The sequence below is a fragment of the Nerophis ophidion genome, linkage group LG10 (genome assembly GCF_033978795.1).
Source record: "Nerophis ophidion isolate RoL-2023_Sa linkage group LG10, RoL_Noph_v1.0, whole genome shotgun sequence".
In the NCBI taxonomy this organism is placed as follows: domain Eukaryota; kingdom Metazoa; phylum Chordata; class Actinopteri; order Syngnathiformes; family Syngnathidae; genus Nerophis; species Nerophis ophidion.
The window spans coordinates 6,045,769-6,072,798 of NC_084620.1; the positions used below are offsets into that span (position 1 = coordinate 6,045,769).

Sequence of the window (27,030 nt, forward strand, 5' to 3'; positions counted from 1 at the left end):
TGATTGATATGATATACCAGGCCTGGGCTATTATTTTGACTCGGCGGGCCAAATTCAGAGAAAAACACGTCTCTGGGGGCCGGTATATCTATTTCTACAACCTACTCAGTGGCCTAGTGGGTAGAGTGTCCGCCCTGAGATCAGTAGGTCATGAGTTCGAATCCCGGCCGAGTCATACCAAAGACTATAAAAATGGGACCCATTACCCCAGCTAATCCGGTTACTTTTAGACCTCCATCCCAGATCACACCTCAATCCAACCCACTTCTCCAAAGTGGGCTGGCTCAGGGTGGAGGACAGAGTAAAACAACTTGCACTGAGCCTAGTCTATAAAATCCGCTACACCTCCTTGATACCGAAGTACATGTCAAACTACTTCCTTAACGTAAATGACCGCCATAACCACAACACCAGGGGGAGCTCCACAAACCACGTTAAACCCAGATTTCGATCTAACAAAGGTCTTAACTCATTCTCTTTCTATGCCACATCAATGTGGAATGCACTCCCAACAGGTATAAAAGTAAGTGCATCTCTATATTCCTTCAAAACCGCTCTAAAACAACACCTCCAGGCAACTTCAACACTTTACTAATACCCTCCTCCATTCACATCCCATCTCCCCGGATTATAAACAACTCAAATGTACTTCTAATGTATATACTTGTTCTTATGCTATGTGAACTCACTATGTTCTCTGCTGGCTGTACATATCCTACTAAGTAAGACCTACACTGTTTCAATGTCCACATTTCTCTGTTGATGCAATTGTTGATGACTGAAGTTCTGATATCAACCAAAGCTCCTCATCCCACCCCCCGGATTGTAAATAATGTAAATAATTCAATGTACATACTATGATGATTAACTTGTGTGATGACTGTATTATGCTGATAGTATATATTTGTACCATGAATTGATTAACGTGGACCCCGACTTAAACAAGTTGAAAAACGTATTCGGGTGTTACCATTTAGTGGTCAATTGTACGGAATATGTACTGTACTGTGCAATCTACTAATAAAAGTATCAATCAATCAATCAATACCCCCCTGCTTGGCACTCAGCATCAAGGGTTGGAATTGGGGGTTAAATCACCATAAATGATTCCAAGGCGCGACAATGCTGCTGCTCACTGCTCCCCTCACCTCCCAGGGGGGGATCAAGGGGATGGGTCAAATGCAGAGGACAAATTTCACCACATCTAGTGTGTGTGTGACAATCATTGGTACTTTAACTTTAACTTTTAGGAACACTAATACAAAACCTCGCAATAATCTCTAATCCAATGCTAAAAACGTTATGACAAACCGCCTTAAAAAGCGGAAAGCAATTTTAAATTGGCCTACTGAAAGCCACTACTACCGACCACGCAGTCTGATAGTTTATATATCAATGATGAAATATTAACATTGCAACACATGCCAATACGGCCTTTTTAGTTTACTAAATTGCAATTTTAAATTTCCCGCGAGTTTCTTGTTGAAAACGTCACGGAATGATGATGCGGACGCGTGACGTCACGGACTGTTAGGAAATACTAGCGCTGCACCACTCGCAGCTAAAAGTCGTCCGCTTTAACCGCATAATTACACAGTATTTTGGACATCTGTGTTGCTGAATCTTTTGCAATTTGTTCATTTAATAATGGAGACTATAAAGAAGAATGCTGTTGGTGGAAAGCGGTGTATTACAGCTGTCTTTAGCACCGAGACATAGCCGGTGTTTCTTTATTTGTTGTGAAACGGAGCGGTCAAGCGAACATGTTTTCTCTACGTCAACCAGCATGTTTTTGGATGGGGAAATTGTGATATGTATTATACCGGAGACATCAGTGGATTATTCGTCGTCCTGCAGCAGCTGTCAAAAAAGGCAGCTGTGAGCTAAAAAATTTTTACTGAAAGAGACACCTAGAATGTACGTGAAAATAAAGAATGTGGGATTTACAATATTAACTATGAAGGATAAAACACTGAATACTGACAACATATGAACGTCACCCCCCCCCCCCCATCCACATATTTTACAATCAAGCGAAACGCAACAAAAATCCAACAAACAGCAAAATATGAACGCGAAGGGTAAAAAAATAACCCCTTATATATCACTCAGGCTTTAGAACTTTGTTGTAAAAATCTCCTTCGCTTCTGTCCCTGACACCCACATTTCAGGCTCTGGAAACACTCTGTGGAAACGCTCCCCACCCACTGACTTACATTACCATAGTAACTAACTAGATGACCATAGTAACTACTACATCATGCAGATTTCAACCATTGAAATACTTTGTATAGTTGAAGACTTCCGGTCATAATGGCAGCTACACTTTCCATCTTCCATCCATCCATTTTCTACCGCTTATTCCCTTTCGGAGTCGCGGGGGGTGCTGGCGCCTATCTCAGCTACAATCGGGCCATCTTAAAGATCTAAAAAAACCTATTTGGGAATGTCCGGCGGGCCGAATGGAAAAGTGTAAAGGGCCAGGTGTGTAATATACTGTACATATATTATGTAAATATTACGTATATAGGTGATAGCTCGGTTGGTAGAGCGGCCGTGCCAGCAACTTGAGGGTTGCAGGTTCGATCCCCGCTTCTGCCATCCTGGTCACTGCCGTTGTGTCCTTGGGCAAGACACTTTACCCACCTGCTCCCAGTGCCACCCACACTGGTTTAATTGTAACTTAGATATTGGGTTTCACTATGTAAAGCGCTTTGAGTCACTAGAGAAAAAAGCGCTATATAAAATATAATTCACTAATTCACTAATTTATATCGCTATAATTAGTCTATTTATACCTGCATTGTCCTTTCCATCCTTCGTCATTGTGACTGAGCTACTGTGTGGAACAATTTCCTTTGTGGATCATTAAAATTTGTCTAAGTCTAAGTTTAAGTGATCTATAATCTCCGATACAAGCAGTCCTGCAGCGTGTTTACTTGTGCAAAGCCAGATAGCAAGTTAACATCTAAATGTCCTCCAATAAGCACAAAAGGTTGGTCCAAAAATGATTCCCGGGCTGCTACCCTCACCTCCCAGGGGTGTGTGTATATTGTAGAGTCCTGGAAGAGTTAGTGCTGCAAGGGTGTCTGGGTATTTGTTCTGTTGTGTTACGGTGCGGATGTTCTCCCGAAATGTGTTTGTCATTCTTGTTTGGTGTGGGTTCACAGTGTGGCGCATATTTGTAACTGTGTTCAAATCAAATCAAATCAACTTTATTAAAAACGGCGTCCACAATGTATATGACACGACAATCAACAATGTCCGCACAAAAAAATATAGCAACAAGTTAGTCTTGATTGCGAAAACAAAGCAGGTGCGGGGAATAGCGGACATGAAACTGCTACGGGAAAATACCAAAAGAAAGAGAAAAAGCCACCAAAAAATGAGCGCAAGACAACAACTAAAACACTACACACAGGAAAACAGCAAAAAACTCCAAATAAGTCAGGGTGTGATGTGACAGGTGGTGACAGTACACCTACTTTGAGACAAGAGCTATATTGATGCATACTTGGTTATGATGCATACTATGGTTAAAGTCATATCCAAAAATTGCGACGACAACTTTTTACCGTCAATATCGCCAGATAGCAAGTTAACATCTAAATGTCCTCCAATAAGCACAAAAGGTTGGTCCAAAAATGATTCCCGGGCTGCTACCCGGGCCTGGCTAAAGTGTTAAAGTTGTTTATACGGCCACCCTCAGTGTGACCTGTATGGCTGTTGACCAAGTATGCCTTGCATTCACTTGTGTGTGTGAAAAGCCGTCTGATATTATCGGACATCTCTAGTCAGTACTAAAATTGGTATCGTATCAGAAGTGAAAAAGTAGAATCGGGCCAAGCCTAACAAAAAAACAGGGCAAATATCCCATATAATTAATAGATAGATAGTACTTTATTGATTCCTTCAGGAGAGTTCCCTCAGGAAAATTCAAAAGTTAATGTCCATCCAATGAATGTGCTCCACTTTTGTGGCCACAGTCTAAACTCCAGCTAAGCTAACTGGTTAGTTCTAGGACCCCCAAACAACCATCAATCAATCAATCAATGTTTACTTATATAGCCCTAAATCACTAGTGTCTCAAAGGGCTGCACAAACCACTACGACATCCTCGGTAGGCCCACATAAGGGCAAGGAAAACTCACACCCAGTGGGACGTTGGTGACAATAATGACTATGAGAACCTTAGAGAGGAGGAAAGCAATGGATGTCGAGCGGGTCTAACATGATACTGTGAGAGTTCAATCCACAATGGATCCAACACAGTCGCGAGAGTCCAGTCCAAAGCGGATCCAACACAGCAGCGAGAGTCCTGTTCACAGCGGAGCCAGCAGGAAACCATCACAAGCGGAGGCGGATCAGCAGCGCAGAGATGTCCCCAGCTGATACACAGGCAAGCAGTACATGGCCACCGGATCGGACCGGACCCCCTCCACAAGGGAGAGTGGGACATAGAAGAAAAAGAAAAGAAACGGCAGATCAACTGGTCTAAAAAGGTTGGCTATTTAAAGGCTAGAGTATACAAATGAGTTTTAAGGTGAGACTTAAATGCTTCTACTGAGGTGGCATCTCGAACTGTTACCGGGAGGGCATTCCAGAGTACTGGAGCCCGAACGGAAAACGCTCAATAGCCCGCAGACTTTTTTTGGGCTTTGGGAATCACTAATAAGCCGGAGTCCTTTGAACGCAGATTTCTTGCCGGGACATATGGTACAATACAATCGGCAAGATAGGATGGAGCTAGACCGTGTAGTATTTTATACGTAAGTAGTAAAACCTTAAAGTCACATCTTAAGTGCACAGGAAGCCAGTGCAGGTGAGCCAGTACAGGCGTAATGTGATCAAACTTTCTTGTTCTTGTCAAAAGTCTAGCAGCCGCATTTTGTACCAACTGTAATCTTTTAATGCTAGACATGGGGAGACCCGAAAATAATACGTTACAGTAGTCGAGGCGAGACGTAACAAACGCATGGATAATGATCTCAGCGTCTTTAGTGGACAGAATGGAGTGAATTTTAGCGATATTACGGAGATGAAAGAAGGCCGTTTTAGTAACGCTTTTAATGTGTGACTCAAAGGAGAGAGTTGGGTCGAAGATAATACCCAGATTCTTTACCGTGTCGCCTTGTTTAATTATTTGGTTGTCAAATGTTAGAGTTGTATTATTAAATAGAGGTCGGTGTCTAGCAGGACCGATAATCAGCATTTCCGTTTTTTTGGCGTTGAGTTGCAAAAAGTTAGCGGACATCCATTGTTTAATTTCCTTAAGACACGCCTCCAGCTGACTACAATCCGGCGTGTAGATCAGCTTTAGGGGCATGTAGAGTTGGGTGTCATCAGCATAGCAGTGAAAGCTAACACCGTATTTGCGTATGATGTCACCTAGCGGCAGCATGTAGATGCTGAAGAGTGCAGGGCCAAGGACCGAACCCTGGGGAACTCCACACGTTACCTTAACGTAGTCCGAGGTCACATTGTTATGGGAGACACACTGCATCCTATCAGTAAGATAAGAGTTAAACCAAGACAGGGCTAAGTCTGACATACCAATTCGGTACTCCTTTTATTGGGCCTTTTAAACTTTCCACATCATCAAGTTCCAGCCTATATATAAGGCTCATTGTGTGCCGTGACAGGGAGCAGAAGAATTTACAATTCCCTCCAACCTAGCAGGGCCATAAACAAAAAAAAAACCCCAGACCTTGACGTGCAGTCGTCGCATTCAACAGCTCTAAAAAGTCAACAGCGCAGCAGTCAGTCGGCGTGCTTGTCATCTGCACTTTGCCGACACTTTCATGAGGTGCGCAAACTGACATCTAATCAGCTTTTTGGCGTCTCGGTGAATGAATCAGCACAACATCGGCTGCACCTGCTTTTTCTGGACTTTTTTTGTCATGCTAAAAGTGTTTGATGGGATTGAGGTCAGGGCTCAAGTCGAGTGAGACAAAAACTTCCTTGAAGTGTTCCCACACTGCTGGGAGACATGCCATTGGTCCTTAGAAAGCATCTTGGACTAGCATTTTTGCACTCACTTCTTAAAAATGTCAAAATGTTCCTCTTTAAAAGGACGTCTTTGACTTGTGTTTTTTGCAGTAGGTCCAGATCACTCCTGTCGTCATCTAGATCAGTGTTTTTCAACCACTGTGCCGTGTCCCACTAGATAATTGCTTTGTGGATGTCGGGAACACGTCGTGTGAGATGACGATGGTTTGTCGTGATCACAATATGCAGACGACAGCGGAAGGCAGTGTGCAGGTAAAAAGGTATCTAATGCTTAAACAAGGAATAAACAAAAGGTGAGTGCCCCTAAGAAAAGGCATTGAAGCTTAGGGAAGGCTATGCAGAACCAAACTAAAACTGAACTGGCTACAACGTAAACAAAAACAGAATGCTGGACGACAGCAAAGACTTACTGTGGAGCAAAGACGGCGTCCACAATGTATACCTATTTGGGAATGTCCGGCGGGCCAGATGGAAAAGTGTAAAGGGCCAGGTGTGTAATATACTGTACATATATTATGTAAATATTACGTATATAGGTTATAGCTCGGTTGGTAGAGCGGCCGTGCCAGCAACTTGAGGGTTGCAGGTTCGATCCCCGCTTCTGCCATCCTAGTCACTGTCGTTGTGTCCTTGGGCAAGACACTTTACCCACCTGCTCCCAGTGCCACCCACACTGGTTTAATTGTAACTTAGATATTGGGTTTCACTATGTAAAGCGCTTTGAGTCACTAGAGAAAAAAGCGCTATATAAAATATAATTCACTAATTTATATCGCTCTAATTAGTCTATTTATACCTGCATTGTCCTTTCCATCCTTCGTCATTGTGACTGAGCTACTGTGTGCAATAATTTCCTTTGTGGATCATTAAAATTTGTCTAAGTCTAAGTTTAAGTGATCTATAATCTCCGAGACAAGCAGTCCTGCAGCGTGTTTACTTGTGCAAAGCCAGATAGCAAGTTAACATCTAAATGTCCTCCAATAAGCACAAAAGGTTGGTCCAAAAATGATCCCCGGGCTGCTACCCTCACCTCCCAGGGGTGTGTGTATATTGTAGAGTCCTGGAAGAGTTAGTGCTGCAAGGGAGTCTGGGTATTTGTTCTGTTGTGTTACGGTGCGGATGTTCTCCCGAAATGTGTTTGTCATTCTTGTTTGGTGTGGGTTCACAGTGTGGCGCATATTTGTAACTGTGTTCAAATCAAATCAAATCAACTTTATTAAAAACGGGCGTCCACAATGTATGTGACACGACAATCAACAATGTCCGCACAAAAAAATATAGCAACAAGTTAGTCTTGATTGCGAAAACAAAGCAGGTGCGGGGAATAGCGGACATGAAACTGCCACGGGAAAATACCAAAAGAAAGAGAAAAAGCCACCAAAATACTACACGGTCTAGCTCCATCCTATCTTGCCGATTGTATTGTACCATATGTCCCGGCAAGAAATCTGCGTTCAAAGGACTCTGGCTTGTTAGTGATTCCCAAAGCCCAAAAAAAGTCTGCGGGCTATAGAGCGTTTTCCGTTCGGGCTCCAGTACTCTGGAATGCCCTCCCGGTAACAGTTCGAGATGCCACCTCAGTAGAAGCATTTAAGTCTCACCTTAAAACTCATTTGTATACTCTAGCCTTTAAATAGACTCCCTTTTTAGACCAGTTGATCTGCCGTTTCTTTTCTTTTTCTTCTATGTCCCACTCTCCCTTGTGGAGGGGGTCCGGTCCGATCCGGTGGCCATGTACTGCTTGCCTGTGTATCGGCTGGGGACATCTCTGCGCTGCTGATCCGCCTCCGCTTGGGATGGTTTCCTGCTGGCTCCGCTGTGAACGGGACTCTCGCTGCTGTGTTGGATCCGCTTTGGACTGGACTCTCGCGACTGTGTTGGATCCATTGTGGATTGAATTTTCACAGTATCATGTTAGACCCGCTCGACATCCATTGCTTTCCTCCTCTCCAAGGTTCTCATAGTCATTATTGTCACCGACGTCCCACTGGGTGTGAGTTTTCCTTGCCCTTATGTGGGCCTACCGAGGATGTCGTAGTGGTTTGTGCAGCCCTTTGAGACACTAGTGATTTAGGGCTATATAAGTAAACATTGATTGATTGATTGATTGATTGAAATATGAGCGCAAGACAACAACTAAAACACTACACACAGGAAAACAGCAAAACACTCCAAATAAGTCAGGGTGTGATGTGACAGGTGGTGACAGTACACCTACTTTGAGACAAGAGCTATATTGATGCATACTTGGTTACGATGCATACTATGGTTAAAGTCATATCCAAAAATTGCGACGACAACTTTTTACCGTCAATATCGGCTGCTGAGTTTCAGTTTTTAATTAGTTCTGCTGGTGGTGTGCCTCCCCATTTTTTCAAAGAATGTGCCTTGCCTCAAAAAAGGTTGAAAAACACTGGCCTACAGGATCTTCGAGTTAGGTGTTTAGCAGTGGATCCTTAAAAACAGCAGCACGCTCCAACTTTACCAGCATTTTATCACAAAAAATGCAATATTATCCTGTTACACAGTGGATCTTTGTCTAACGTTTTTTTTGCAGTGGATCTTCAAAACCTGCAGGATGATCCTGTCATATAATGGAGCAGTGTTTTTTAACCACTGTGCCGCGACACACTGGCGTGAAATACAGTCTGGTGTGCTGTGGGAGATGATCTAATTTCACCTATTTGGAGTAAAAAACATTTTTTTGCAAACCAGTAATTATAGTCTGCAAATGATCAATCAATCAATCAATCAATGTTTATTTATATAGCCCCAAATCACAAATGTCTCAAAGGACTGCACAAATCATTACGACTACAACATCCTCGGAAGAACCCACAAAAGGGCAAGGAAAACTCACACCCAGTGGGCAGGGAGAATTCACATCCAGTGGGACGCCAGTGACAATGCTGACTATGAGAAACCTTGGAGAGGACCTCAGATGTGGGCAACCCCCCCCCCCTCTAGGGGACCGAAAGCAATGGATGTCGAGCGGGTCTAACATGATACTGTGAAAGTTCAATCCATAGTGGCTCCAAGACAGCAGTGAGAGTCCCGTCCACAGGAAACCATCTCAAGCGGATCAGCAGCGTAGAGATGTCCCCAACCGATACAGGCGAGCGGTCCATCCTGGGTCCCGACGAGCGGTCCATCCTGGGTCTCGACTCTGGACAGTCAGTACTTCATCCATGGTCATCGGACCGGACCCCCTCCACAAGGGAGGGGGGGACATAGGAGAAAGAAAAGAAGCGGCAGATCAACTGGTCTAAAAAGGAGGTCTATTTAAAGGCTAGAGTATACAGATGAGTTTTAAGATGAGACTTAAATGCTTCTACTGAGGTGGCATCTCGAACTGTTACCGGGAGGGCATTCCAGAGTACTGGAGCCCGAACGGAAAATCAAAATGATGTGTTGTTGTTGAGTGTCGGTGCTGTCTAGAGCTCGGCAGAGTAACCGTGTAATACTTTTCCATATCAGGAGGTGGCAGCAGGTAGCTAATTGCTTTATAGATGTCGGAAACAGCCGGAGGCAGTGTGCTGGTAAAACGGTGTCTAACGCTTAAACCAAAAATAATCAAAAGGTGAGTGCCCCTAAGAAAAGGCATTGAAGCTTAGGGAAGGCTATGTAGAACGAAACTAAAACTGAACTGGCTAAAATGTAAACAAAAACAGAATGCTGGACGACAGCAAAGACTTACTGTGGCGCAAAGATGGCGTCCACAAAGTACATCCGGACATATTATGACAATCAATAATGGCCCTACAAAGAAAGATAGCAACAACTTTCTGTGGGGCAAAAAAGTATTTAGTCAGCCACCGATTATGCAAGTTCTCCCGCTTAAAATGATGACCGAGGTCTGTAATTTTCATCATAGGTACACTTCAACTGTGGGAGACAGAATGTGAAAAAAAATCCAGGAACTCACATTGTAGGAATTTTAAAAAATGTATTTGTAAATTATGGTGGAAAATAAGTATTTGGTCAACCACTCAAAGCTCTCACTGATGGAAGAAGGTTTTGGCTCAAAATCTCACGATACATGGCCCCATTCATTCTTTCCTTAACACAAATCAATCGTCCTGTCCCCCTTAGCAGAAAAACAGCCCCAAAGCATGATGTTTCCACCCCCATGCTTCACAGTAGGTGTGGTGTTCTTGGGATGCAACTCAGTATTCTTCTTCCTCCAAACACGACGAGTTGAGTTTATACCAAAAAGTTCTATTTTGGTTTCATCTGACCACATGACATTCTCCCAATCCTCTGCTGTATCATCCATGTATCCATTTTGGTATAAACTCAACTCGTCGTGTTTGGAGGACTTAGGGAAGGCTATGCAGAACGAAACTAAAACTGAACTGGCTAAAAAAGTAAACAAAAACAGAATGCTGGACGACAGCAAAGACTTAATGTGGAGCAAAGAGGGCGTCCGGACATGTCATGACAATCAACAATGTCCCTACAAAAAATATTAAAAACAACAGGGCTTCACGGTGGAAGAGGGGTTAGTGCGCCTGCCTCACAATACGAAGGTCCTGCAGTCCTGGGTTCAAATCCAGGCTCGGGATCTTTCTGTGTGGAGTTTGCATGTTCTCCCCGTGAATGCGTGGGTTCCCTCCGGGTACTCCGGCTTCCTCCCACTTCCAAAGACAAGCACCTGGGGATAGGTTGATTGGCAACACTAAATTGGCCCTAGTGTGTGAATGTTGTCTGTCTATCTGTGTTGGCCCTGCGATGAGGTGGCGACTTGTCCAGGGTGTACCCTGCCTTCTGCCCGATTGTAGCTGAGATAGGCGCCAGCGCCCCCCGCGACCCCAAAAGGGAATAAGCGGTAGAAAATGGATGGATGGATGGATGAAATATTATTGATTGCTAAAACAAAGCAGGTGCGGGGAATTGCGGTCAAGGAAGACATGAAACTGCTGCAGGAAAATACCAAAAAAAGAGAAAAAGCCGCCAAAATATGAGCGCAAGACAAGAGCTAAAACACTACACACAGAAAAACAGCAAAAAAACTCCAAATAAATCAGGGCGTGATGTGACAGTACACCTACTTTGAAACAAGAGACAAGCATTTAAGTCTCACCTTAAAACTCATCTGTATATTCTAGCCTTTAAATAGACCTCCTTTTTAGACCAGTTGATCTGCCGCTTCTTTTCTTTCTCCTATGTCCCCCCCTCCCTTGTGGAGGGGGTCCGGTCTGATAACCATGGATGAAGTACTGGCTGTCCAGAGTCGAGACCCAGGATGGACCGCTCGTCGGGACCCAGGATGGACCGCTCGCCTGTATCGGTTGGGGACATCTCTACGCTGCTGATCCGCTTGAGATGGTTTCCTGTGGACGGGACTCTCGCTGCTGTCTTGGAGCCACTATGGATTGAACTTTCACAGTATCATGTTAGACCCGCTTGACATCCATTGCTTTCGGTCCCCTAGAGGGGGGGGGGGGGGGTTGCCCACATCTGAGGTCCTCTCCAAGGTTTCTCATAGTCAGCATTGTCACTGGCGTCCCACTGGATGTGAATTCTCCCTGCCCACTGGGTGTGAGTTTTCCTTGCCCTTTTGTGGGTTCTTCCGAGGATGTTGTAGTCGTAATGATTTGTGCAGTCCTTTGAGACATTTGTGATTTGGGGCTATATAAATAAACATTGATTGATTGGAGGAGTTCAAGTACCTAGGAGTCTTGTTCACGAGTGAGGGAAGAGTGGATCGTGAGATCGACAGGCGGATCGGTGCGGCGTCTTCAGTAATGCGGACGTTGTACCGATCCGTTGTGGTGAAGAAGGAGCTGAGCCGGAAGGCAAAGCTCTCAATTTACCGGTCGATCTACGTTCCCATCCTCACCTATGGTCATGAGCTTTGGGTCATGACCGAAAGGATAAGATCACGGGTACAAGCGGCCGAAATGAGTTTCCTCCGCCGTGTGGCGGGGCTCTCCCTTAGAGATAGGGTGAGAAGCTCTGCCATCCGGGAGGAACTCAAAGTAAAGCCGCTGCTCCTTCACATCGAGAGGAGCCAGATGAGGTGGTTCGGGCATCTGGTCAGGATGCCACCCGAACGCCTCCCTAGGGAGGTGTTTAGGGCACGCCCAACCGGTAGGAGGCCACGGGGAAGACCCAGGACACGTTGGGAAGACTATGTCTCCCGGCTGGCCTGGGAACGCCTCGGGATCCCCCGGGAAGAGCTAGACGAAGTGGCTGGGGAGAGGGAAGTCTGGGTTTCCCTGCTTAGGCTGTTGCCCCCGCGACCCGACCTCGGATAAGCGGAAGATGATGGATGGATGGATGGATATTGGTTGTTGAGTTTCAGTTTTTAATGAATTCTGGGGGTTGTGTGCCTCCGTATTTTGTCAATGAAAAAAAATGTGCCTTGGCTCAAAAAAGGTTGAAAAACACTGGCCTACAGGCGCTTTGAGTTAGGTGTTTTGCAGTGGATCCTTAAAAAACAGCAGCGCGCTCCAACTTTATTAGTATTTTATTGCAAAAACCACAATATTATCCTGTTCCACAGAGCATCTTTGTTTTTTGCAGTGGATCTTCCAAAAAAACAGCAGGATGATTCTGTCATATAATAGAGGATCTTGGACTGGCATTTTTTTTTGGCAGTAAATCCTCCAAAAACAGCAGATTGCTCTCGTCACACAGCGGATCTTTGACCGGCGTAGTTTCCCGGCTGCGTGAGGGCCGAATAGCGACGCTCGTTATCTTCAGTGACGTGTTTGCAAGCATTAGTCAATAGTTCCTGGATGTTATCGATTATGACACATCCGCTCGTCCTTAAATGGCCGATAGTGTCGTCATGTCGCTCACGGCCTTTACCGCAGATTAATCGCTGACGTGTTCTAATCTGCGCCCTTTCCTCCGCATGCCGACTAGTTTTTAGTCACCTCTTTCTTCACACTATAACCTGTTGATGCCCCCCCCCCCCCCACACACACACTACCCCCCCACACACACCCACCCCCCTCATGAACATGAAACCTATCCATCCGTCTGACTTGATGAATGCACTGACAGCTTCTGCTCTGCTGACAGCTGCAGAAGCGACACTAATCCCGGGATTAGCACACCTTGACCAAGCCTCGCCGGTCGCATTTCTGCTGCTATGTCTACCACACACACACACACACACACACACACACACACACACACACACACACACGCGCACACACACACACATTTATCATGTTAGATAGGTGACGTGCCAAGCTTACCTGTGCAGAAGATGTTGATAGGAAGCAGAATCCTCACACAGCGATGATGTGTGTGTGTGTGTGTGTGTAAGTGTGTCTGTCCTGTCTGTATATATATGTGTGTGTGTGTGTGTGTGTGTGTGTGTTCTGCAGGAGAGACTGCTGTTGTGTTGTGTGTCAGCGTGAATCCTCTGCATGGACTTGTAGCCTCCCTTATTCTCTCTCTCGCTCTCTCACACACACACACACACGCTCTCTCTTTCTCTCACACACGCTCTCTCTCTCTCTCTCCGTCCTTGCTCTCGCTCGCTCATCCCTCACTGAGCTGTTTTATCATCAGCTGCTGGAAAAAAACGAAAACAATTTGGGAAAATAAGGTGAAATAATTGAAAAATATTATTCTTGAATTAGATACATTTTTTGAAGGAATTATATTTACATTTATTATAGATATTTAAAAATTGCAATCATTTTATTGGAGTTTTTTTTTTAAAGTGGTTTTGTACATTCCTTTATTAGGAATTTATTATCAATCAATGTTTATTTGTATAGCCCTAAATCACAAGTGTCTCAAAGGGCTGCACAAGCCACAAGGGCATCCTGGGTTCAGATCCCGCATCAGGGCAAGGAAAAACTCGACCCAGTGGGATAACAATGAGAAACCTTGGAGAGGACCGCAGATGTGGGGGACCATATGTTCCACTATTATGTTAAATCCACAGTAGATCTAACAGAGTAGTGAGAGTCCTGTCCATAGTGGATTTAACAAAATTGTGATAGTCCAGTCCGTAGTTGATTTAACATAATAGCGAGAGTCCAGTCCATTGTGGATCCAACATAATATTGTGAAAGTCCAGCCCATAGTGGATCTAACATAATAGTGAGAGTCCAGTCCACAGTGGATCTAACATAATAGTTAGAGTCCAGTCCATAGAGGATCTAACATAATAGTGAGAGTCCAGTCCATAGTGGATCTAACATAATAGAGTCAAGTCCATAGTGGATCTAACATAATAGTGAGAGTCCAGTCCATAGTGGATCTAACATAATAGAGTCCAGTCCATAGTGGATCCAACATAATATTGTGAAAGTCCAGTCCATAGTGGATCTAACATAATAGTGAGAGTCCAGTCCATAGTGGATCCAACATAATAGTGAGAGTCCAGTCCATAGTGTATCCAACATAATATTGTGAAAGTCCAGTCCATAGTGGATCCAACATAATAGTGAGAGTCCAGTCCATAGTGTATCCAACATAATATTGTGAAAGTCCAGTCCATAGTGGATCTAACATAATAGTGCGAGTCCAGTCCATAGTGGATCTAACATAATAGTGAGAGTCCAGTCCATAGTGGATCCAACATAATACTAAGAGTCCAGTCCATAGTGGATCTAACATAATAGTGAGAGTCCAGTCCATAGTGTATCCAACATAATATTGTGAAAGTCCAGTCCATAGTGGATCTAACATAATAGTGCGAGTCCAGTCCATAGTGGATCTAACATAATAGTGAGAGTCCAGTCCATAGTGGATCTGACATAATAGTGAGAGTCCAGTCCATAGTGGATCTGACATAATAGTGAGAGTGCAGTCCATAGTGGACCAAACATAATAGTGAGAGTCCAGTCCATAGTGGATCTGACATAATAGTGAGAGTCCGGTCCATTGTGGATCAAACATAATAGTGAGAGTCCAGTCCATAGTGGATCTAACATAATAGTGAGAGTCCAGTCCATAGTGGATCTAACATAATAGTGAGAGTCCAGTCCATAGTGGATCTAACATAATAGTGAGAGTCCAGTCCATAGTGGGGCCAGCAGGAGCCCATCCCGAGCAGAGACGGGTCAGCAGTGCAGAGAAGTCCCCAACCGATGCACAGGCGAGCAGTCCGTCCCGGGTCCCGACTCTGGTCCCGGGGTGGACCTACCGTATTTCCTTGAATTGCCGCTGGGGCGCTAATTAATTTAAAACCTCTTCTCACTCCTGCGCTTACCAAAGGCATGCGGTAAAAGTAAGCATGCGCTAATTATTTTAAAACCTCTTCTCACTCCGGCACTTACCAAAGGCATGCAGTAAAAATTTGAGTGTGATGTAAGAGTACCATCATGAAAAGCACATTTGATAAAAAAAAAACGTCATGGTCTTACCTTTACTTGTAAATGAAGTCCATGCCAGCTCCTTCTGAACAAAAGCATCGATAACTTGTTTATATCAATCATCAATCAATCAATGTTTACTTATATAGCCCTAAATCACTAGTGTCTCAAAGGGCTGCACAAACCACTACGACATCCTCAGTAGGCCCACATAAGGGCAAGGAAAACTCACACCCAGTGGGACGTCGGTGACAATGATGACTATGAGAACCTTGGAGAGGAGGAAAGCAATGGATGTCGAGCGGGTCTAACATGATACTGTGAAAGTTCAATCCATAATGGGTCCAACACAGTCGCGAGAGTCCAGTCCAGAGCGGATCCAAACAGCAGCGAGAGTCCCGTTCACAGCGGAGCCAGCAGGAAACCATCCCAAGCGGAGGCGGATCAGCAGCGCCGGGAAGTCTTCCTTATCTTTCTTCAGTTTTAAAAGTATTTCTGTCTCGATGGAGATCTTCCTTTATTACCTCCTGCTTCGATTGAAAGTCCAGTTTAGAAAACTGCTATCAGTAACCTCGGACAACTCCCCCTCCCGTTCTGCTCTGTGGCTGATCTCTTAATCCCAAGGCTGCCACCAGGAAGTGTTATTGTATAAATAATACAATGGGTATTTAGGACTGGAACATGTTTTATTTTAGCCCGGTTGTTTACATAGCCAGCATAGGAGTGTTACATCCTAAAAGGTCCGTCATATTGGTCCCAGCACATATCACTCCACTCATTGTCACTTCTTCTGCAGCCAAGTAGTCGCAAGAAGGATCACTAGCGCCCTCTACCACCAGGAGACGGGAGTCATTTAATGACTCATATTTGACACACGCAGCTACGGTATTGTGACTGTCTCAAGCCGTCGTCTTGCGGGTTCCCAGGACCACCAAGGAAGGACATGGCTTGAGCAGTTTGATTTTGTTTATTTTTCAATAAAACCTCAGTTCCAGGTCGCTCTTCCGCTCCTCCTCTCCGCTCGCTCGCCCCCACCCTGCGTGCCCTGCCGGTCTGTCGGACCGTCGGCTCCACCTCTCCACAGGTATATTAATAAAACATAGCTGCTTACTTTTCTTTTTAGCACACCGGTATTCAATAGCTTGGACCTTAAATCCTACTGAATCGCTCTTAATCTTCTTCCCTTTATGCGATTTCAAATTACCGGTATTGAAATCAGCCTCGTCCATTTTGAAAATGATGACAGGTGTAGTGTCACTCTTGACGTCACGAGTTTGACCCGTCGGTAATACTGAGCATGTGCTAATAATTTTGCGAACAGTAATTCAAGGCAGGCGCATACTATTCAAGGAAATACAGTAAATCAAAAAAATACTTTTTTGTCATTTTGTAACCTTTATTTTTACTTTTATGAATATTTTTTGTATTATTCATACAAAAATGTACAAACGCAGTACACAAAATGATACATATTTGCTCTCACTTTCAACATGTCATCCCAACTTTTGAGATATTTATGATAGATAAAAAATATATAGTATTGTGACAGTCGCTTGCTGTCGTGCGGGTTCCACCGACCACCAAGGAAGGACATTTTGCTCTTGCATGTTTGACTCTTGTTTATTTTTCAATAAATCAAGTCTTTTGCCGGGTTGCTTTTCAGCTCCTACTTTGCTGCTCGCTCTTCGGTCGCTTTCGTCGTCGTCGTTGTCTTCTCCCATGCGCCGCGGACTCTCCAACTCCTTCTCCCTGTTCTCTCCTCCTTCTCCTCTTTTATACATTGTCAGGAGAATTGTTAATAATTTCCCGGTGTGTGAGCCACACACCTGAATTCCATTGCGGCGGCGTCGCTCCCGGCACGCCTTGCCTCTCCGCTCCGCCGCACCCTCTGTCTCCTTGCCGCCATCTCGGCCCGTTGACTCCGCCTCTCCATGTATTTTTACATTTATGTTTCAATTTAGCTGCGTGTTCAAAGCTTTGTTTTTTCTTATTGGGATATTTTTAATCAATGTTTGTATCATTTTAATTTGTGCAGCATTATAAAGTGGTTCTTTTTGAAAGTGTGCTAGATAAATCAACCTTGACCTAAATTTAACTTTCCCTATTTTTAGTGGCCAACTTGAAACAAAGCGTTCAGTTCTAAAGACTCACCTTTGGCCATCGTAGCAGAGGTCACGCTCCACATCCTGAGGAATGTCCCAAATCTGAAACAATCGCAGACCTGGGAAGTATCCTTTCCTGCAATCCACTCCATCATCGCAACACAAGCAGTATCGTCTTAATGTCATCTTTGACCTTCTCTCTCCTTGCGCTTTTACCCTTGAATAGACATTCTGGTTGCCATGGCGACTGCTCCACTCGCGTTGGAGTGAACGTTCGGTCGTCCGTTTACATTTTGAGCTAAAGGTCCATGAATGACACGCGTTTCACAAAAACATGTTTGAAAATTGAATTCCAATAAAAACATTTTCAAGGATTTTATTCAATTATATTCGAATGAACCTAAAAAAAACACATATATATTTGTTTGGTATTAATAATAGTGATAATAAGTCTTGGTTTGGGCGATGCTAACAATGTTTTTTTTTGTTATGGGCGGTTAAAACACTGTTTTGTTATCAAAAAGGATGAATTATGCCACACACAAAAAAAAAGACGGTACATTTTTCTACTGTTGCTAGGCAGATTGGCAAGGTTTTTCTCAAATGTCTTATGGTCACCAGAATATCATGAATAAAACATTTAACAAATTCCACAAAAATTATCCTACAAAAAAGACGATATATATGTTTTAAATTATGGTCTGCATTGATAAAATTTGCACATAATCTTATTATTTATTGTATTGACAGTGTATAATAAAAATATTATGATTATTGGTGTTGTTGATTAACCGCGGTAAAATTCTAGATAGTATTTGGTTTTAAAATGTAATTATTGTAAAACTGTGGTTGATTGATTGCAATTTGATGGTCCTGGCATGGTGGTACTGTTCTTTTCCTGGAGGAACAGCTTGTTTGTTTATAACTAGCTGGTCACTAGCAAACAACTAGCACGCTGGTCGTCAGCAAACAACTAGCGCGCTGCTCGCTAGCAAACAACTAGCGCTCTGGTCGCTAGCAAACAACTAGCGCTCTGGTTGCTAGCAAACAACTAGCACGCTGGTCGTCAGCAAACAACTAGCGCGCTGCTCGCTAGCAAACAACTAGCGCTCTGGTCGCTAGCAAACAACTAGCGCGCTGGTCGCTAGCAAACAACTAGGGCTCTGGTTGCTAGCAAACAACTAGCACGCTGGTCGTCAGCAAACAACTAGCGCGCTGCTCGCTAGCAAACAACTAGCGCTCTGGTCGCTAGCAAACAACTAGCGCTCTGGTCGCTAGCGAACAACTAGCCCGCTGGTCGCCGGCAAATGACTAGCCCACTGGTTGCTAGCGAACAACTAGTCCGTTGGTTGCTAGCGAACGATTAGCCCGCTGGTCGCCTGCGAATGAGTAGGGCGCTGGTCGTCGGCAAACGACTAGCCCGCTGGTCGCTAGCGAACAACTAGCCCGCTGGTCAATAGCGAACAATTAGCCCGCTGGTCGCTAGCGAACGATTAGCCCGCTGGTCGCCTGCGAACGACTAGGGCGCTGGTCGTCGGCAAACGACTAGCCCGCTGGTCGCTAGCGAACGATTAGCCCGCTGGTTGCCTGCGAACGACTAGGGCGCTGGTCGTCGGCAAACGACTGGCCCGCTGGTCGCTAGCGAACGACTAGCTCGCTGGTCACTAGCGAACAACTAGCGCGTTGGTCGCTTGCAAATGTTTAGGGCGCTGGTCGTCGGCAAACGACTGGCCCGCTGGTTGCTAGCGAACGACTAGCTCGCTGGTCGCTAGCGAACAACTAGCGCGTTGGTCGCTTGCAAATGTTTAGGGCGCTGGTCGCCGGCGAATGACTAGCCCGCTGGTCGCTGGCAAACGACTAGCCCGCTGGTCGCCAGCGAACAACTAGCGCGTTAGTCGCTTGCAAATGTTTAGGGCGCTGGTCGCCGGCGAATGACTAGCCCGCTGGTCGCTGGCAAACGACTAGCCCGCTGGTCGCTAGCGAACAACTAGCCTGCTGGTCGCTAGCGAACAATTAGCCCGCTGGTTAGCGTACAAGTAGCCCATTGGTCACTAGCAAACGACAAGTTCGCTGGTTACTAGCTAACGCGCTAACCGCTAGCGAACAACAAGAGTGCTGGTCACCAGCGAACAACTAGCGCACTGGTCGCTTGCAAATAACTAGGGCGCTGGTCGTTTGCGAACGACTAGAGTGTTGGTCGCTAGCGAACGATTAGCCCGCTGGTTAGTGTACAACTACCCCATTGGTCACTAGCAAACGACAAGTTCGCTGGTTACTAGCTAACGCGCTAACCGCTAGCGAACAACAAGAGTGCTGGTCACCAGCGAACAACTAGCGCACTGGTCGCTTGCAAATGACTAGGGCGCTGGTCGTTTGCGAACGACTAGGGTGCTGGTCGCTAGCGAACGATTAGCCCGCTGGTTAGCGTACAAGTAGCCCATTGGTCACTAGCAAACGTCAAGTTCGCTGGTTACTAGCTAACGCGCTAACCGCTAGCGAACAACAAGAGTGCTGGTCACCAGCGAACAACTAGCGCACTGGTCGCTTGCAAATGACTAGGGCGCGGGTCGTTTGCGAACAGCTACGGCGCAGGTCGCCGGCAAACGACTAGCCCATTAGTCACTAGCAAAGGACAAATTCGCTGGTTACTAGCTAACACGCTAACCGCTAGCGAACAACAAGAGTGCTGATTGCTAGTGAACGGCCTGCTTGTTGGCCGCTAGCAAACAACTTTATTGCTGGCCGCTAGCAAACAACTTTATTGCTGGCCACTAGCAAACGGCTATCCCGCCGGTCGCTACTGTCACTGCCTGGTTTACTGAGCTGCCTGAGCATGTGGCAAAAGCAGCGCATGCATAACAACTTCATGCCATACTACAGTTTTTACGTCATTTCATGATTTTACAAAAATAACGTAAATGCTTTTAAAAATATTTTGATGAGTGAAAGTAATTTTTGAATAATGTAAAAATATAAGGTTGTTTAGTTACATCAATGTAGGCCAGGGGTAGGGAACCTATTGGGGAGTGGCTGTGCCAGCAACCTGAGGAGTCCTGGTTCAATCCCCAGCTTATACCAACTTAGTCACATCCATTGTGTCCTTGAGCGAGACACTTCACCCTTGCTCCTGATGGGTGGTGTTTAGCTCCTTGCATGGCAGCTCCTGCCATCAGTGTGTGAATGTGTGTGTGAATGTGGAAATTGTGTCAAAGCGCTTTGAGTTCTTTAAATGAGATTTTCTTATTTAAACGTTCATTTCGCGATATTGCCATATTTTTGCTGAAAGGATTTAGTAGAGAACATCGACGATAAAGTTTGTAACTTTTGGTCGCTAATAAAAAAGCCTTGCCTGTACTGGAAGTAGCAGACGATGTGCGCCTGACGTCACGGTTTGTGGAGCTCCTCACATCTTAACATTGTTTACAATCATGGCCACCAGCAGCGAGAGCGATTCGGACCGAGAAAGCAACGATTTCCACATTAATTTGAGCGAGGATGAAAGATCCGTGGATGAGGAATGTAAGAGTGAAGGACTAGGAAAAAAAAAGACTATAGGGCAGTGGGAGCGATTCAGATGTTATTAGACACATTTGCTAGGATAATTCTGGAAAATCCCTTATCTGCTTATTGTGTTACTAGTGTTTTAGTGAGATTATATGGTCGTACCTGTACAACCTGAAGGTCGGCCCCGCACCTTTCTTCAGCACCAGTCGACGGGTGTTGGCGATGTCCATCTCTGCCCTTCGCAAGGGTCCCTCTTCGAAACATGATCTTTCGAAATGATCGCTGCATAATACACTGTACTTGGTGTGTGTGGTCCAATCCAACCGTGTTCGCTTGACCGCTCTGTTCCATAGTAAAGCTTCACCGTCATCTTTCGGGAATGTAAACAATGAAACACCGGCTGTGTTTGTGTTGCTAAAGCCGGCCGCAATACACCGCTTCCCACCTACAGCTTTCTTCTTTGATGTCTCCATTGTCCATTGAACAAATTGCAATAGATTCAGCAACACAGTTGTACAGAATCCTGTGGAATTTCGCGATGAAAACAGACGAGCTAACAACTGGGAACGATGCTGGAACAAAATGTCCTCGACAATCCGTGACCTCACGCGCACAGCATCATCACACCGAGACGCTTTAGCTGGATATTTCGGCGCGAAATTTAAAATTGAAATTTAGTAAACTAAAAAGGCCGTATTGTCATGTGTTGCAATGTTAATATTTCATCATTAATATATAAACTATCAGACTGCGTGGTCGGTAGTAGTGGGTTTCAGTAGGCCTTTACAGGTAGAAATGCGCTGTACAAGTATAACCCAGTTACCATTTACATAACTATCTGTGTTGGCCCTGTGACGAGGCGGTAACTTGTCCGGGGTCGACCCTGCCGCTGCTAAAGTGCAGCTGGGATAAGCTCCAGCACCCCGCGACCTCGAGAGGGACAAGCGGTAGACAATGGGTAGATAGATAGATAGATAGATAGATAGATAGATAGATAGATAGTACTTTATTCATTCTGTCAGGAGAGTTCCTTCAGGAAAATTAAAATTTCAGCACAATCCCATTCAAGATCAGACAAACATTACAGGGAGACAGAACAGGATCGCTGACGGGTCTGCCGGCTTCCAGCGCCCCTTACAAAAAAGATGACATACAGGTAAACAAGGGGGGGGGGTGGGGGGGGGGGGGGGGGGAATAGAAGATTAAAATAAAATAAAAAAATCGGTCTTAGCCTGGGCCTTGGAGAGGGGGGGCAGACTGAGGCCAAGGGGGGAAAAAAAACAAAAAAAACAACAACTCATAGCCATGGTACACATCCCTCTTACATGTGTGTAGGAGGCAAACATCAAAGAACACAGAGGACATTAAAGACATTAAAGCAGCAGATACAACCAGACACTTCTACATACAGCTATGAATAAAAATAAAATAAACATATCCACTGTGGTGGTCTCTGCGGTGTTCCACGCCATCGTCTGCTGGGGTGGAGGGAGCATGGCCACAGACAGGAGCAGACCCAACAAAGCAACCAAGACAGCCGACTCCACTCTCGGCCAGTGTCCAGTCCGCATGGATGAGCGAGGATACGTCCAAGGTGACTGAGGTGTCCGACACCTGCTCACCCAGTCAAGACACCGCGAAGCCTCTCCGTCCCAGCGCTCAGTGCTAGCTCCGCAGCCCTGTCCCCCTCATCCGCATCTCCTCCAGTCCCTCCAAACAGACTCTGGTGTAGCAGAGACCCAGCAGCTGGTCTCCATGGCCAAAAGGCTCCCGGGAGGCAGATCCAGAAGTCCACAAAAAAAGCACCACAGAGGTCACGAAAGTGCCACCCCTTGTCACACAGTCCCAAAGGGTCCCGGACCAAAATGCAAAAAAATATAATAAGACATGAAAACAAGAGGGAAACACAAAAGGATGACACAAGAGCACAGAGCTCCTGCCTACAGCAGCCACTACAGCAGCGCCATCTTGGGAAAAAAAAAAAAAAAACGAATGGATGGATGGGAAGACTATTCTTCAGGTATTAAAGCCTGAATCATTATAGGTGGCTCAGGTCAGGTGGTCTCTCACGGGTGAAAGTGTCATGACAGGCGTCCGACTAATAACTTGCTAAGTTTAGGTTATAAATTATCTCAAAAAAGCTTCAAATTAATGAAGTATATATAAGTATTTTGCTTGTATTTGTTACCTTTGATGTATATATATATATATATATATATATATATATATATATATACAGTGGGGCAAAAAAAGTATTTAGTCAGCCACCGATTGTGCAAGTTCTCCCACTTAAATGATGACAGAGGTCTGTAATTTTCACCATAGGTACACTTCAACTGTGAGAGACAGAATGTGAAAAAAAAATCCAGGAATTCACATTGTAGGAATTTTTAAGAATTTATTTGTAAATTCTGGTGGGAAATAAGTATTTGGTCAACCATTCAAAGCTGATGGAAGGAGGTTTTGGCATAAATCTAACGATACATGGCCCCATTCATTCTTTCCTTAACACGACAAGTTGAGTTTATACCAAAATGGATACATGGATGATACAGCAGAGGATTGGGGGAATGTCATGTGGTCAGATGAAACCAAAATAGAACTTTTTGGTATAAACTCAACTCGTCGTGTTTGGAGGAAGAAGAATACTGAGTTGCATCCCAAGAACACCACACCTACTGTGAAGCATGGGGTGGAAACATCATGCTTTGGGGCTGTTTTTCTGCTAAGGGGACAGGACGATTGATTCCGTGTTAAGGAAAGAATGAATGGGGCCATGTATCGTGAGATTTTGAGCCAAAACCTCCTTCCATCAGTGAGAGCTTTGAATGGTTGACCAAATACTTATTTTTCCACCATAATTTACAAATAAATTCTTTAAAATTCCTACAATGTGAATTCCTGGATTTTTTTTTTCACATTCTGTCTCTCACAGTTGAAGTGTACCTATGATGAAAATTACAGACCTCCGTCATCATTTTAAGTGGGAGAACTTGCACAATCGGTGGCTGACTAAATACTTTTTTTGCCCCACTGTATATATCAAGCCAAGCATGATTAAATATGCCTTTCTGTCAGTGTTTCCATATCAAATGTGTTTGTTATGTTTTTGCACCCTGACACATATTCCTGTCTTTTTGTGTTTTGGGACTTTTTGTCCTCTCGAGGCTGCCACGACGACCTTAAGGCACGACGGAGCAGGTCAAAGTGTGTGTGTGTGTGTGTGTGTGTGTGTGTGTGTGTGTGTGTGTGTGCGTGTGTGTGCAGAATCTTGTTCTTTGTGTGACTTGAACAATAGTTTGTTGCTCCTGCCATACAGAGTAACATCTTTTTATAGACAACATTGTTGTCTTCCTCCAGTCTATTTGTGTAGTTGTTGTTGCATCCTTATAAATATGTTTCTAGTAGTTCGGTCAACCGTCCCCCCCCCCCCCCCCCCCCCCCCCCCCCCCCCCGCCCCTCCCCCCCCCCATCTCTGCCTTCCGTTCCTCCAATAACTCTTTCCCCTTTTCACTGGGACAATTGGGCCTCAGGACAAAAAATGGCAAAGGAAAGGCTCTGCAGGGTGGAGTTGGACTGGGGTCTTAGTAAGGGGAGGGTCCTTGCTGCCCTGGATGGGGTCTAAAAAGAAAGATGGACGGCAACACAACTTTCACATTCAGAGACGTTTTAAAGGCCTACTGAAATGAGATGTTCTTATTTAAACGGGGATAGCAGGTCCATTCTATGTGTCATACTTGATCATTTCGCGATATTGCCATATTTTTGCTGAAAGGATTTAGTAGAGAACATCGACGATAAAGTTAGCAACTTTTGGTCGCTAATAAAAAAGCCTTTCCTGTACCGGAAGTAGAAGCCGATGTGCGTGCGAGGGCTCCTCACATCCGCACATTGATTACAATCATGGCCACCAGCAGCGCGAGCAATTCTGACCGAGAAAACGACAATTTCCCCATTAATTGGAGCGAGGATGAAAGATTTGTGGATGAGGATAGTGAGAGTGAAGGTCTACAAATTAAAAATATATATACAGGGCAGTGGGAGCAATTCAGATGTTCCATCCATCCATTTTCTACCGCGTATTCCATTTCGGGGTCGCGGGGGGCGCTGGCGCCTATCTCAGCTACAATCGGGCGGAAGGCGGGGTACACCCTGGACAAGTCGCCAGTTCATCGCAGGGCCAACACAGATAGACAGACAACATTCACACTCACATTCACACACTAGGGCCAATTTTAGTGTTGCCAATCAACCTATCCCCAGGTGCATGTCTTTGGAAGTGGGAGGAAGCCGGAGTACCCGTAGGGAACCCACGCATTCACGGGGAGAACATGCAAACTCCACACAGAAAGATCCCGAGCCTGGATTTGAACCCAGGACTGCAGGACCTTCGTATTGTGAGGCAGACGCACTAACCCCTCTGCCACCGTGAAGCCCCGATTCAGATGTTATTAGACACATTTACTAGGATCATTCTGGAAAATCCCGTATGTGATTATTGTGTTACTAGAGTTTTAGTGAGATTCTAAAGTCATACCTGAAAGTTGGAGGAGTGTGGTGACCGCCAGTGTCTCTGAGTGAAGCCATGGAGGAGCCAAGAAAGTCGCAGCTGCCTCTTTGACTGCTGCAGGAAGAACGACACAAGCTCCGCTCATGTTTACGGTAAGAGCCAACTTATTACCACAATTTTCTCACCGAAACCTGCCGGTTGACATGTGGTAGAGAAACATGTTCGCTTGACCGCTCTGTTCCATATTGAAGATTCACAACAAAAAAAGAAACACCGGCTGTGTTTGTGTTGCTACAGCCGGCCGAAATCCACCGCTTTCCACCAACAGCATTCTTCTTTGTAGTCTCCATTATTAATTAAACAAATTGCAAAAGATTCAGCAACACAGATGTCCAGAATACTGTGTAATTATGCGATTAAAGCAGATGACTTTTAGCCGTGAGTGGTGCTGGGATAAAATGTCCGCTCCAACCAATAACGTCACAAGCACGCGTCAACATAGGCGTCATCATTCCGCGACGTTTTCAACAGGACACTTTGCGGGAAATTTAAAATTGCAATTTAGTAAACTATACCGGCTGTATTGGCATGTGTTGCAATGTTAATATTTCATCATTGATATATAAACTATCAGACCGCGTGGTCGGTAGTAGTGGGTTTCAGTAGGCCTTTAATTATCAGCAGCTATTGTGTGCATTACGCTCAGTTGCTCTCTGGCGCTCTCATGTGGCCATTTGATGTAGTGGCGTCATTGGAAGTAATTGCTCTTCCTAACTTGGGGGAAAAAAAGGAGTAAAATGTTATTTTACTTGCAAATCCTTATAGAAGAGCAAAGTAAAGGGATTTTTTTCCTTTTGAAAATATTATTTACCGTATTAATAATCCTTAACTTCTTAGTCATACACAAAAACAGTTCACAATTGTTATACACGTATTGGGTGAAAATATTGTAGACTATAGTAACTTTTATTACATTTAAAATATTTTCTTACACTAATATCAAAAAAATGTTTTATTTTATTCGTGTTGCTTTATATTTTGCAGCGATTACCGTGTAGATCACTGTCTCCCCCATGCGGCTGCGGAATGTAGTGTAGTTATTGCACGTCTTTGCAGCTCCTGGATTAAAAAAGTGTTTAACATTAAAATATCTGTTTTACAGGTAAAATTCACATTTTTAAATATTCATTATTGTTTTTTCTTGCACATATTTATAGGTTAATTGGCAACACTAAATGGTCCCTAGTGTGTGAATGTGAGTGGGAATGTTGTCTGTCTATCTGTGTTGGCCCTGTGATGAGGTGGCGACTTGTCCAGGGTGTACCCTGACTTCCGCCCGATTGTAGCTGAGATAGGCGCCAGCGCCCACCGCGACCCAGAAAGGGAATAAGCGGTAGAAAATGGATGGATGGATGGATATTTACAAAAAAGAAAACTGTATTCATTTAACCTTCCTAGCTTTTAGTGTCATTTCCCACATTAATACATGAAACATTTATTATAATTAGTAATGTTTTTTTTTACAGGTTTTAAGGAATTTTACGCAACAAGCTGAAATACACGAAATAAAAACACACAATATTGTAGAATGTTTTAAGACTACAAACATTTTTAAACT

General features: G+C 44.6%; 1 protein-coding gene across 2 annotated transcripts in view; it reads right to left on the bottom strand.

The window, feature by feature from the left end:
- Positions 1-27,030, bottom strand: part of prrt4b (proline rich transmembrane protein 4b) — a 91,892-nt gene that overhangs the window by 32,623 nt on the left and 32,239 nt on the right. Inside the window, exon 1 of one of the 2 annotated variants that reach the window (XM_061912185.1) lies at positions 13,221-13,335. The exons of the other annotated variant lie outside the window; for it this stretch is intronic. The gene's annotated coding sequence lies outside the window, so the exon portion shown is untranslated. Of the gene's footprint in view, positions 1-13,220; positions 13,336-27,030 lie in introns of those variants that run through there. 2 annotated transcript variants of the gene reach the window in all.